Here is a 12,421-nt window from a genome sequence, read left to right as displayed (position 1 = left end):
TGCGGGATCGATGGCCACCACTCCCCCGTCAACTCTGCTTCCGCCTCTCTCCCCAGGTGGAGTTCCGCAGTTGACGGGGAGCGTGTTCAGGGATTGATGTATCGCATCTAGATGAGACGCAATACATTGATCCCCGATAGATCGATATAGACATACCCTAGGTTGCCTCCCTCATTCAGTAAGGGGCCTACACTTTCCTTGATCTTCTTCTTGTTGCTAACATACCTGAAGAAGCCCTTCTTGTTACTCCTAACATCTCTTGCTAGCTGCAACTCCAAGTGTGATTTGGCCTTCCTGATTTCACTCCTGCATGCCTGAGCAATATCTTTATACTCCTCCCTGGTCATTTGTCCAATCTTCCACTTCTTGTAAGCTTCTTTTTTGTGTTTAAGATCAGCCAGGATTTCACTGTTAAGCCAAGCTGGTTGCCTGCCATATTTACTATTCTTTCTACACATCAGGATGATTTGTTCCTGCAACCTCAATAAGGGTTCTTTAAAATACAGCCAGCTCTTCTGGACGCCTTTCCCCCTCATGTTATTCTTCCAGGGAATCCTGCCCATCAGTTCCCTAAGGGAGTCAAAGTGTGCTTTTCTGAAGTCTCCTTTCTTCCTTGTGTCAGGATCCTGAACTTGACCATGTCATGGTCACTGCGTCCCAGGTTCCCATCCACTTTTGCTTCTCCTACTAATTCTTCCCGGTTTGTGAGCAGCAGATCAAGAAGAGCTCTGCCCCTATTTGGTTCCTCCAGCACTTGCACCAGGAAATTGTCCCCTACACTTTCCAAAAAACTTCCTGGTTTGTCTGTGCACTGCTCAGCATTGCTCTCCCAGCAGATATCAGGGTGATTGAGCCTGCCCCACCCTCACTCAGCAATGATGGCTCTTTCCTCAGGAGTGGGCCCAGCTCCCACTCTGAGCATTGTGCTCTGGCATGTGGGGTCACAGTGCCATTCAGGTTTGGCTCCATGGCCCCTCAGTGAGACAGAATATCTTCAATATCTTGCAACTTTGTTATTTGAGGAATGGTGAATAACTTTCTTCAATGTGATATATCTACCCTTAAAGAAAATAACTAAATCCTGGGTTTTTTTACATTTCCTAATATTATACACTCCACTGTAAGAGAGAGAGAGATTGAATCAAGGACTGTGTTTCCTGCCATTTACAATCCCCTGTTGTCTCCTCTCCTGTCTGTAATTTGATACCATTACAGTGACCACTCCAGGAAAGGCAGTGTTAAAAATCTTGTTCAGTATTGTCAACCTCTTTGATTGTGATGTTGCTGCTGGAAGTAAGCAGAGAGACAAGTCAATGTGATCTCGGTGGAACAGTAGCAAAATACTAGCTGACAAGTGGAAATGCTTGTACTCCCCTGAGAGGATCTTTGGACTGTATGCACCGAGGTGCTTTTGTGTTGGACACCATATAGTGGCAGTGTTTGTTATGGAGGGTTGAGGTACTAATCCCAAGTTTCTAGTAGCATCCCTACAGGGGTAGACTTAAGCTTGGTTTAAGTTAAAGTAGACATACATCTTTTTCTGTCTCTTCCACATGTGGGTTACATTTGCTTAGATTCCATTAGGCACTGGTGGAGAAAGTTAAAGACATTTAAGTAAATATAATGGAGTTTAAGTTAACATTTTGGGGCCTGACTTACCATCTTGCACATCACTCTGAATGTGGCCCAAATGTGTGCATATATTAGATACTTTGACCTACACATACATACTTTGTAAAGACAAGTAAGATAATTTCAATAAATAAATAAATAAATAAATATTAAAATAAACTCTGAGTGAACTAGCAGGATTTATGCATAATGTATTTTAAAGGGAAAAAGTCACTCTTATTTTAAGATATTTTAGCGTTGATGGTGTTGTGGGGCCCTTTAATGGCATCTAATTTTTCTTTTTCTTGAAGTATTTTCACTGAATAATTATTTCTTAAAAACTGAAGTTGAGACTTCATTTTAATAATCACAGCAATGTGAATTTACACTTGCCTTTGCCTAGGGGGTAAACAGTTTCACTTAGATAATGTCTGCACACTGGAAAATGTATCCATGGCATAGTACTACTCTCTAGCGCAAAAAACAACCATCCAAAAACAAAGTTAATTTATTATTAGTGGTTGAAACTAAATGCACAAAAGTGAAGAAATTTGGAGTTAAGGCCTCAGCTTTTTTTCTGTAACTCAACATGCTCTGTTTATGTATTGCAGCATCTGCTGTCGGTTATGTAAGATCTGTTGCAAGAACTTGCGGTATGTGGTGAGTAAAGGACAGAGTTTATGTTTAACTCTGAATTTTCTGGGTTTTAAGGATTCAAATTTAGACATTTCCCACCTCTACTCATTGTAATATAATTTAATTTGATTTTTTAAATTATTATTATCACCATCATCAGTGGCAATAATAACACTGAAGTAGTGTCTACAGATTCCAGTCCCATTGTACAACCATAAGTAAAAGATGTTCCCTGTACAAAAGAGTCTACCACATAAGTAGGGTTAAAAAGAAGGTTAGCAATCAATGGATATAATCCTGTTCACCATATTCAGATGAGTAGTCAACTGAACTACTCATAAGAGTAAAGTGAGCATGGTTTTGTCCAATAATACTCATTAGTAGCTTATTTAGTAGTAAATAACAAGTTAAACCATTATGTGATGAATTCCTCCTTTAATAACAATAGCAAGAAGAGAACACAGGGACTCAATGTTTACCTATGAACCAGGATTTGTTTAACCTGAAGCAACTTGCAGAAGGTTAACACAGAATTTTTTTTATCAGTAATATCTGGCAGCATTTAGTATCAGAGAACAGATAGGTAACACTGCTGAATTACCGTAATTGATTAGGTCAACGTTTTTAAAGTCTGTACTGACAAGTTGCACTTACAAAAAACACTGAATTCTTCACTTGAGTCAAGTGTTTTGTAAACAACCTGTACATTCACCCTTTGAACTATGTAGACATTTTGCTGAGGAAAATCTAGTATATGATAATTTAATTAAAGAAGGTATCCAAATGCATACATAAAGGGGAAGACTTACAGGTGCATGAGCAGCCTTAATTCTAGCATTTCCTAACTTTTCAGTGCTTGACTTTGCTATCTTAACATTTTATAAAACACCATCACACTTTACACACACTTTGCACACTTTATCTATGCATTGTGGCAGGGTGGATAGTATACTCTCCATTGTTCCTCACTGTTTTAGGGTTGGTAGAATTCAAATTAAAATGTATTTTTTCTAATGTTGACATGTAATGGTAGAAAAAGCATGATAATATCTTCTAATGCTTTAGAAGTAGCATATGATCACATAAGTAAAGGCTATCTTAATACATATGAACAAGGGATCAGAGCAAAAGTTACACACACAACATTAACTTTGACATTTCCTCACTTCTGACTTTTTATTTGTTTTTGCAGCTATAATACACCCTTAACTTACTGCATGGAATTTCCTATGTTTTGTTTTAAAAATATTTGGCAGAAAATCAGTAGAAGAATCTTGAGACTTTAGGAACTTGCTGCTGTACTAATTTTCAGGAATAATGGATTGGTTCCACTCTCTTCATGCTAAAAACAGCCACATTGTTTTTGCTTAAACTTTGCACAGTATTTCACCTTTAGTCAAAGCATGGAAATTTTTAGCCTGAATGAGGAAAATTTCACAACATTACCAGCTGTGAGGTAATATACCAATATGAATGTTGAAACAATAGGTCTTTTACATATTAGGTTCCTGTTGTTCCATGATTTATGATCCATCACTGTTGTATGTGCAAATCAAAAACTTCTTATATTTTTTTACCTGAGAGTCTATGAGCCTCATTTCCTCCCTTCTCTCTCTCTCGTTCTCTCCCCTGCCTTTGATTCCCTCTGTTTCTTTTTAAGACAATAATATGGAATGAATGAGAAGGGCGAGTGAGTTAAGGGAGAGGGAATGAATGAATAAAGAAGTAGATTAAATGAAGGAGGGTACAGAATGAAAAAGGAATAGCCTGAAGGTGGGAGAGACTGAACTTACATGTTTTAAACTTGACCTCAAGCAGACATTCATTCTACACACAGGACATATACAGAGGGAACATTTATTATATGCATGTTTATTAGCTATAAAATATAAATATATGATGACTATTCAAGTATAAACCAGGAGGATACAATCTATCATATAATTTATATAAACTAATATTTATAGTCTGATTAATTTAAATTCTTATGTCAGTGTTTACTTAAATACTAGGAGTAGAATAATGAATATTTAATGGTGGGTGAGTAATTCTATGTCAGAATAATTCAAGGCTTAGACACAGTGGTTCTGTTTATCTAACAATGAAGTTGATTTTGGCATCCATTCAGCTTTTTTAACACAAAGTTCTAATGCAAAGCATTTGAAGCACCCCATTGTTATTAAAGATGTTAAAAACAACCCATATATGATGGGGACATTCCCCCCTCAAAATGTCCAGAATTTATTTTTATAGTCAGAGTTCACTTTTGGTCTGTGAACTAAAAGAACCAAATGATGAGCCAGACAAAACCAATGGACATGCAATAACCCTAATAGTCTTCTGAGAATGAAAGGGTGAGACACCGAGTGACTCTTTCTTCAGGAATGTTTTCTTAATATTCAGAAATGCCATTTCTGAAAGGAATATACAATTTATAACATCACAGGAAATTGAATTATTGTTCTATTTTAGATGAAGGAGTCCCGGAGAGTAGAATGAATTAGAAAATGTATGTTTATTCATTAATTTATTTCAGTTTCAGTATATAAAACATAAAAGATTGCCTATCTCAGACCTAGGCAATCTGGGAAGTAATTAAAAATGTATTTCAAAGACACATATATAGTAGTAGCAAAACAACAACTTTCTCTGCACAAAAAAAGTCAGACCACAAAACTGAAAATTCCTCACCTCAGCTCCTAAAAAACTCCAATTCCCTCAGCTGAGGTCTTACCAGTGCCAAGTACAGCAGAACAATTACCTCCCGTTTCTCATATATTACACTCATGTTAATAAATCTCAGAATTATGTTAAGCTTTTTTGCAATGCATCACATTGTTGACTCATATTCAGTTTGTGATTCACTGAAATGTCCGTGTCTGCAGTACTACTGCCTAGCTAGTTATTTCCCATTTTGTATTTGTGCACTTGATTTTTGACTTCCTAAGTGTAGTACTTTGCACTTGTCTTTATTGAATTTCATCTCACTGAGTCGAGACGAATTCTCCAATTTATCAAGTACCAGACCCAGGACAGACTTTGCAGTACCCGACTAGATATGTTCTCCCAGTTTGACAATACATTATTGATAACTACTCTTTGAGTATGGTTTTTCAACCAGTTGGGTACCCACCTGTAGCGGGGCGGTCACCCCGCTCCAGTTAGAAAGGGGTTAAAAGCAGCCAAGGGAGGCTGGTTGGGTAATCAGCCACAGGTGTGGTTGCACCCAATTAGGGCCCAGCTGTCCCTGATAAAAGGGCAGGCTGAGAGAGTGAGAGGAGAGACTCTTGCTTCCAGAGGTGGCTCTAGCCATTTCGCTGCCCCAAGAACGGCGGCACGTCGCGGGGGGCGCTCTGTTGGTCGCCAGTCCCGCGGACGTGCCTGCAGAGGGTCCGCTGGTCCCGCGGCTCCGGTGGACCTCCCGCAGGCGTGCCTGTGGATGCTCACCGAAGCCGCGGGACCAGTGGACCCTCCGCAGGCACGTCTGCGGGAGGTCCACCGGAGCTGCCTGCCGCCCTCCCGGCAACCGGCAGAGCACCCCCCACGGCTTACCGCCCCAAGTATGCGCTTGGCGTGCTGGGGTCTGGAGCCACCCCTGCTTGCTTCAGCTGGGGAGCAGAGAGGACCAGACTGCCTGGGAGAGCAAGCAGGGCTGGGGAAAGGCAGTCAGAGCTGAGGCGTTCTGCCTGGCAAGCCCCCAGGCTTAGGCTTTACTGAAGGCCAGGGGAGATAGTAGGGCTGCAGGGAGGCAGCTGGGGCTAGAAAGGCAGCAGGTCCAACCCCCTTGCCAGTGGTGAGTGGCCATTATAGACTACAGTTTGCCACTGAGGGGCTAGATGATGATGACTGGCAGTAGCCACTGAGGCAAAGTGGGTATAGGGGTTTGGGGGTCCTCTGGGAGGGGAGACCCAGAGTGTGGGGGCACTGTTGTGGTAAGGGGCATTGGGGTCTGGGAGGGATGCAGGGCCTGAAATGCTAGAAGTGGTGGAGATTTACAGAAAGCAGGTTCCGGTAGGAAGACACCGGCCAGCAGCAGGTGCTCTGAGGCTGGAATCGAGCTAATTCCCGGATGACCAGCAGGAGGTGCCACACTGGTGAGTTGGCGCTTTGCTACACCACCTTATAGTAATTTCATCTAGATCACATTTTCCTAATTTGCTTATGACAATGTAATGTGGTAACGTGTCAAAAGCCTTACTAAACTCATGATGTATCACGTCTACTGCTTTACTGCTATTCAGTAGGCCAGTAACCCTGTCAAAGAAGCAAATTAGATTGATTGGGCATGATTTGTACTTGACAAATCCATGCTGGCTATAATTTATAACCCTATTATCCTCTAGGTACATATTATTAAACTGATTGTTTAATAATTTGTCCCAGTATCTTTTCCAGGTATCAAGTTAGCCCGACTGGTCTATAATACCCTGGGTTCCCTTTTTCCCTTTTTAAAAGATAGGTACTATATTTGCTCTTCTCCAGTCCACAGGGACCTCACCCATCCTCCATGAGTTCTCAAAGATAATCACTAATGGTTCCAAGATTTCTTAAACTAGTTCTTTAAATACCCTAGGGTGAGTTTCATCCAGCCCTGCCAAATTGACTATATTAACCCTATCTAAATAGTCTTTAACCTGTTCTTTCCCTATTCTGGCTTGTGTTCCTTCCCCCTTGTTGTTGATATTAATTGTGTTAAGTATCTGGCCACAATTAACCTTTTTAGTGAAGACTGAAGCAAAATAGGCATAAAACACCTCAGCCTTCTTGATGCTGTGCATTTTTTTGCTTGCCTTCCCTGCTAAGTAGAGGCCCTACACTTTCCTTCATCTTTTCCTTGTTCCTGATGTATTTATAGAACCTCTTCATATTGCTTTTCATGTCCCTTGCTAGGTGGAATTTATTTTGGGCTAGATTCACAAAGGGACTTAGGTGCCTAACTGCCACTTTAGGCACCTGAGTCCGAGATATAGGTACCTCGGGTATTGACAAAACCCCCACTCAACTGCTGCTGATGACTTGGGCTTGCAGGGCTTGAGCTATGGAGCTGTTTAACTGCAGTGCTGACGTTTGGCTTGGGCTCGAGCCTGGGCTGTGGAGCCTCCCCATCGCAGGGTTTGAGAGCCCAGGCTCCGCCCCTGAAAGTCTACACCACAGTTAAACAGCTACATTGCCTAAGCCCCATGAGCCTAAGTCAGCTGACACAGGCTAGCCAGGGGTATTTAATTGCAGTAGAGACATACCCATAGATGCAAGATATCTGGGCCTGCTGATTTAAAAAATGTCTAACTTTAGTCACACTGTTTAACATCCTCCTGAGATACTAGAGGAATGAAAAGTGTTATCAGATGATATGACTGTCATCTGTTCCCCCCCCAAATACAGAACACTATTGGTTTCCATAAAGAAGAACAATGAATGTGCCCCCAGCTCCCACCTATATGGTTTTATTACTCTGTGGATCCATGCTCCTGGCGTGTACATTCCCCCTTCCATCCCATTTTCATGCAGAACTAGAGATGTGTCTCAGAGATCGTCATAAAACACAGGGGATGATGGTTGAGTGCACAGTAGCATCTTGGTTGTTGGATGTGTGGCTTCTTGGCTGTTTTGCCTCTGTGAAGCAGACTTACATGTTTTCAAGCTGCCTTTGGCTCTTCCATTGGCAGGTAAGACAACTCAACATTTGGTCTAATGTCATCACACAGGAAAGTCAAGTGAGAAACTTGAACTTAAGCTTAGAAGCATATTTGAAATAACACATATAATATAACCAGTTTAATGACTGATAATGATAAAGTTGAGGGGGAAATGGCAAAAGTAGGAAATTCAAAAGTTAAAGCTGGCACTTCACTCTTAATCTGCCTTGCTACAAAAATCTTATATAATATTTAAAAACATTTATACAATTGTAGGGCCAAATTCTGACTTCAGATACACCAAGAAACAGTGAGTAATTCCATGGGCTTTGCCCTAGTGTCACAGAGCAGAACTGGGCCCATAATGGCCATAATAAGTGCCGACACCCACCTATAGTATGAAATCCTGGCCCAATTGAAGTCTATGGAAAAACTCCCATTGACTTTCAGTAGGGCCAGGATCTCACCCATAGTATTGATAACAAGGGTTAACACACAATACAGCCTCTTATCTATGGGAGAGGTAAAGAAAGGAAATGTGGGTTTTTTTTCAATAATTTAGCTTTTTAAAAATCCTATTATCTTTAAATTTGGAAGTGGTACCTATACTTCTTCACCCTAACCACAGTCATATCCTGGCTTGCTAAAGAACAAGATGTAGCACAGCTGCAGAAGTAGAAGACATACCCTGATTGACTAGAACACCTGTCATAGCTTGAGGTTGTCATTAACACATAATGGTTGACCAACAGGGATCATAATAATTTTGCTACTGTTAATGACTGGAGCTGGCTTTTAAAACTAAAAGGGGTGTTTTTAAAATTAATCAGCAACACATAGCATGTCTCTGATCACTTGGGTTATGTTTTGTCATGTAATATTAGGTGATCTGCAGATTGATACTTGTCAGCTTTAAAGGAATGGTACTTAAAGTGAAAAGAAAGTGGACTATGCAAATCAGATGGGTAATAATTTGAAATAGAGCTACTACTTGTTATGGTCTAATGTAGGGTGACCATATTTTCCTATGCTGAATATGGGACACCTGGTAAAATTACTTCCATTCAAGCGAGTTCAACAGCAATCAATCAGAACTATGCAATACAAACACTCAAATTACCATCAAGTTGACTGAGCCCCTGTTAAAAAGAAATACTGGATTCTTTTTATTTACCTTATCTTTAAGTCTTTAGGGTTCACACAGAGAGGGGTGTCATACACACCCCCATGGGGAGAGGTAACACACCCACACTCCAGTACACCTCTCATCCACAGGGGGTGGGGGTGACCAACCAACCCAACCTTCCCTGCCCAGTGCTCTCTGCCCTCCATGCCTGGCTGGGCCCTGGGACGGATCCATCTCTCCTGGTACCTGGCACCGTGTGTTCCTGGGGGAATGCAGGGTCACATGCCGCCCCCCCTTCATATTTCTGCCAGGGTTCAGACCAGAATGTGGCCAGCAGCAGCCTTTTGGCACTGTGCACCCATTCACTGCTGGTGGGCGGGTGGTTGGCGAGCAGGGATCCATCCAGCAGCAGGACCCGCCAGTACTGATGGTGGGGAGACAGAAAATATGGGACAATTTGCCCAGTTTTAAGAAAAAGTTGGGACACCTGCAGGAGGGCTTAAATATGGAACTGACCCTTTTAAAAACAGGACGTCTGGTTACTTTAGTCTAATGGAACCTTCAGTATTTTAGATGGGAAAAATCCATTGCAGCATAGAGTCTGAGGGGAAAAATCAAGTACACGACTTATATGAACAGATCAGAGCCTAGGCCCTAACTCAAGAAAACAACCCTATTTTGGAAAACATGTGCTTAAATATTTCCCTGAGGAGGGCTGGACTTAAGCATGTGTTTTATTGCTTTCCTCAATCAGGGGCCTGTGCTGTATAAATACAAAATAAAAAAATGCATTACAAATATATCATATGTTTAGACCTGCAAAGAAATTCCAAGCTGATGCTTCATTAAAGGTGTTGGAAGGAAATTCCATGCTGACATTGTATGAAGATGTTGTATGAGAAAAAAAAGTTACTTAAAATGCAATCTAACTAGTACATATTTATTCAAGACAGTCTTATTTATTGCTAGAGCTAGGAGAGCTTTGTTGTAAACAATGTATTTGGCAAATTGAAGTGTTTTTTTGGTTTATGAATTCTCTGAAAATTATTCACTGTTTTTACAGATTTATTTGTTTAGAAATTGTCTATTAGTTTTTATGAACATATTTGACCAATGAATGTTTGCAAATTCTTTGTAATGACTACAGCTGGTTGAAAAGTTTTGAAATATTTCATTGAAATTTCAAATGTCATAATACAAGGACAAAATCTGTGTGAAAATGTTCACAAAAATTATGTTTTGTATTTCAATCAGTTTTGTTAGCTGATATTCAATTGATTATTTGATAATAAGAAATCTGCTATGCATTACTGATCATCTAATTCGTGTTATTTTTTCTGTTTCCCAATTAGATGACCTAATGTTTATAAACTTCTATCCAGAATTATTTTTTTCATTATAAATCTGATTTTATTTCTTAATATTGGTTATGGATAACAAAATTTGTTGAACATTTCTATACACAAAACTTTAGTCATATTTTTTTGCAAACAGGAAACAAAGCTAAGCTAAAATGATTATTGTTACTACAAATAATATCAGTCCAGTATAAATCCAGTTGCTAGTTCACTGAACTTTTCAGATACACATTTTTATACTATTCCATTAGCCTTCTTTGTTGCACTTTCCCTAGGATGACATGAAACGTTATACTAGAGCAGCATGATAAAGCTACAGTATGTTGGTTTCTAGTATTGTGAAACTGAGGGAGTACATTTCTAGATATTCATGGATAATTTTAGCTCACAGTGATTGTTACTTCATTCCTTAGTTGAGGGATGCGGGAGGTTTGTCCCTGTCACAGGCTGGCTCCTGACATTTTAAAGCAAGCTAGGCCCGGCCTTAAGAACATAAGAACAAAAGAACATAAGAATGGTCATATGGTGTCAGATCAAAGGACCATCAAGGTCCATCTAGCCCAGTATCCTGTCTTCCAATGCCAGGTGCCCCAGGGGGAATGAACAGAACAGGTAATCATTAAGTGATCCATTCCCTGTCACTCATTTTCCTCACTAGGATTTAACTTCAACTTTTTAAGGATGCCTTTTTGCCTCTCACTGCTTCTTTTACTTTGTTTAGCAATGGTGGCACTTAACTGTGACCTGACAGCTATTCCCCAGCTGACTGTGGTGGAGACTTACTTATAGTGACTGACCCAACTGCTGGGAAACTGAGAAATGACTATCTACTCATATTAGGGAGGAGACCCTGGAAAGAAGAATAAGAGGAGCTTCCTCTCTAGGAAGAGCCTGGGGAAGTCAGGCTTGAAGGCCCACAGGGAGCAGACATAGTGTCTGCAAAGAGCAAGGAAATCCTGTAGGGAAGCTGCCAGAATCCTGGGATGGGGAGGAAGCCACATGAGAGAAGCTCTATAGGGACCAGGAAGCAGTGAACTTCAGGAGCCTGAGGGGGCAGAAGAATGATTCGTTTGGGTATTTATTTGGGTTTACAGTGGGACTTTTAGTTACCCTGGAAAGGCACTGTAATTAAGAGGTGAGCTGGCCAGAGGGCCAGGCCATAGGAGACCCAGAGGCCAAAATGGGGGCTAAGGCAGTGGTCAAAAGAGAGTGCAAGGAAAAAAATTGCCTGTAATGCTGTGACTTGATGCAAGCAGGGACTTTGATGGTAAGAGAAACTGATAAGTCTTACACAGCAGACCTCTAAAGGATCTACTAGAGGTAGGAGTAGCATTCACACTACCAAGGGGTCCACAGTGCAAAGAATGAACCTGATCAACCTGCATAAATTAGGCCTTTCTCCTGCAAGTGCCGAGCACTCTAGCCCAGTTCAGCAAACCATTTAATCATGTGCTTAACTTCAGTAGGATTACTGAATTATTTACTCACTTACTTTGCTTTAAGCATATGCTGAAGTATTTTACTAGATTGGGTTTGAGCACTCAAAGCTTTGCAGGTTTGAGCCTTCCCCTCAGTGTGGATTCAGTCCATAGTAGTTTATGCTTTGCCTTGTAGATTTGGAGGGAAGAGGAACATGGTGAAGAATATCCTTGCGGTGGGTGTCTCTATTATGAAGCATGCATTTCTTGAAAGGAGATTGTTCTACTGTCTCTGCTTACACTGCTATCATGGCTTGTTAAAATCTGTGGTATATGGAAGAGTAGCCTGATCCTCTATCACAATTTTTACAAATTATAGGCCATATCCTCAACTGGTGTAAATTGAGGTAGCTCCATTGACGTCAGTGGTGCTGTGCTGATTTATAACAGTGGGGATCTGGCCCATACTGGGTATAATGACACAGAAGTCATATAAAACATGCAGCAGTGGTACAACTAAACTGGGAAGAGTGGTTGATACACTGGAGGGTAGGGATAGGATACAGAGGGACCTAGACAAATTAGAGGATTGGGCCAAAAGAAATATGATGAGGTTCAACAAGGACAAGTGCAGAG

The 12,421-nt window shown here is 40.8% G+C and overlaps 2 long non-coding RNA genes across 5 annotated transcripts in view; one reads left to right on the top strand and one right to left on the bottom strand.

Moving 5' to 3' along the window:
* LOC120385901 overlaps positions 1–12,421 on the bottom strand; it is a 78,501-nt gene that overhangs the window by 9,247 nt on the left and 56,833 nt on the right. The window lies entirely within an intron of this gene.
* Positions 1–12,421, top strand: part of LOC120385894 — an 82,501-nt gene that overhangs the window by 53,526 nt on the left and 16,554 nt on the right. For all 4 annotated transcript variants that reach the window (XR_005589404.1, XR_005589405.1, XR_005589406.1 and 1 more), the window contains exon 5: positions 2,223–2,271. This is a non-coding gene — a long non-coding RNA (uncharacterized LOC120385894). The remainder of the gene's footprint in view (positions 1–2,222; positions 2,272–12,421) is intronic.

Source organism: Mauremys reevesii, linkage group 1 (assembly GCF_016161935.1).
Source record: "Mauremys reevesii isolate NIE-2019 linkage group 1, ASM1616193v1, whole genome shotgun sequence".
In the NCBI taxonomy this organism is placed as follows: domain Eukaryota; kingdom Metazoa; phylum Chordata; order Testudines; family Geoemydidae; genus Mauremys; species Mauremys reevesii.
Note: the sequence above shows the minus strand (reverse complement) of the source record. Positions and strands in the feature narration are given on the sequence as shown.